This window comes from Choloepus didactylus, chromosome 6 (genome assembly GCF_015220235.1).
Source record: "Choloepus didactylus isolate mChoDid1 chromosome 6, mChoDid1.pri, whole genome shotgun sequence".
NCBI classification, from domain to species: domain Eukaryota; kingdom Metazoa; phylum Chordata; class Mammalia; order Pilosa; family Megalonychidae; genus Choloepus; species Choloepus didactylus.
This window is the reverse complement of record NC_051312.1, coordinates 45,040,593-45,042,501: the sequence shown is the minus strand read 5'-3', so window position 1 is coordinate 45,042,501 and position 1,909 is coordinate 45,040,593.

The following is a 1,909-nucleotide window of genomic DNA, read 5'->3' as shown; positions in this document are numbered from 1 at the left end:
TAGGGGGGAGGGCAGTGATTTCACCTTTCAAGTTGGCTTAGCTAGAGAGAGAGGGCCACATCTGAACAACAAAGAGGCATTCGGGGGGAGACTCTTAGGCACAATTATAGGGAGGCCTAGCCTCTCCTTCACAGCAACCGTCTTTTGACTATTTTTAAGATTTTTCAAATAACCTCTAGTTTTCAGCAGTTTAATTATCATGTGCCTTGATGTTTGTCTTTACTGGCTTTGAAACCAATTGTTTCATATGTTTTGTCCAGTTTTGTAGTTATTTACAATGAGAGGGTAAATCATCCAAGGACAAAAGTGGAAATCTTGTGCTTATTATTTTGAAAAAGTGGCCCAGATGATTCAGATGCAGTCTGGGTTTGGAACTGTTGAAAAAGTTTCAGTTCCCTATTTTAATTGGAACTAGGATGGGTAGATAGATTGATGGATAAAATGGATGAATGGATAGAAGAGTAGGTAAATTTGGAGGTAGATTTACAGGTGAGAAGCAAGCCAGGTGCACAAGCACCTATCCACTACCATATATTGCCTACAGTTACCTTTGCAGAGTATACAGTAGTTTTACTGAGTCAATGGATTTCCTTGTACCCAGGTTTGGAGAAAGCAATGTATGCTCTCCTCTGGCCTCAACTCTCATGGAGTTAATTTTTCTGGATAATGTTACTGTGTAAATTATAAAAGATGAAGAGAGTGGGCTTTAAGGACTTCTCTTAAAGCCATATATAGGGAGGTGGCACTGGAAAATGATGGAAACATGCTGCTTTAAAGTACACATCCTGTCTCCTTCCATACTTCCTGACCCTAGATCATTGATCTCTCATTGAGTTGATCAATTGTTGGCAGAACTACATCAGAAAGTTCCATCAGCTCAGAATTCCATCTGTCTTACCATATCACCAAAGGACTCACTGTGTCTCCCATGAAGTGATTCTCCAAAGGAAATGAGTAGCCTGACAACTAAATCTAGCCTGCAGATATTTATTTTTGCCCTTAAAATATTAGTTTTTTCAATTTTAACTATTTGCCAGCATTTAAAAATTGGGGGATTTTACATTTCAAAAGTCTGATTTCCAGGTTCTCAAAAATCATAAGGCCTGGCCACATTTCCACATGGCAAAACTTTATAGAAACAGAGTAGTGATGGCTACCCCTAGACTAACCCTGTGATATCCACTTTTCCAGAGTCACCACCTAGCCAATTTCATTCATTTATCTTACCTCTTAGAGTCTTTGGCATTCAAGTTTGAGATCTTATTCTAAAATTTAAGCATGGAACTTCTAGATAAAGATAGCAAAATGAATTTGCTGTATTACAGCATATCTTCCCCCAGTACGTAACAAAATGAATAAAAGGAGTTTTTAAAGAAGCAAAAAGTTCATTAGTTATATGAAAAAAAAAAAGAAAGCATAATTCCATGTCAGATATTTCAAAAGATGGGACGAGAAATGAAAGAGAAGATTCCAAGACAGCTCAGCATTATTCTTAACCACACCCCTGCCCTGAATAAGCGATGCTGGGTGTTCTGGTTTGCTAATGCTATTGTTTTGCAAAACACCAGAAATGGATTGGCTTTTATAAAGGGGTTTATTTGGTTACAAAGTTACAGTCTTAAGGTCATAAAGTGTCCAAGGTAATGCATCGACAATTGGGTACCCTCGCTGGAGGATGGCCAATGGGCATTCGGAAAACCTCTGTTAGCTGGGAAGGCACATGGCTGGTGTCTGCTTGCTCCCAGGTTGCATTCAAAATGGCATTCTCCAAAGTGTCAGCTTTCAGCGTCCGTCTTCAAAATATCTCTAGGCTACAGCCAATGTCAGGGGTCCACAACTCCAAGCATCTCTGAGCTAAGCCAGCCAGCTTCCGGGTCTGTGCCAGGGTTTTTAAAGGACTCTAGTGATT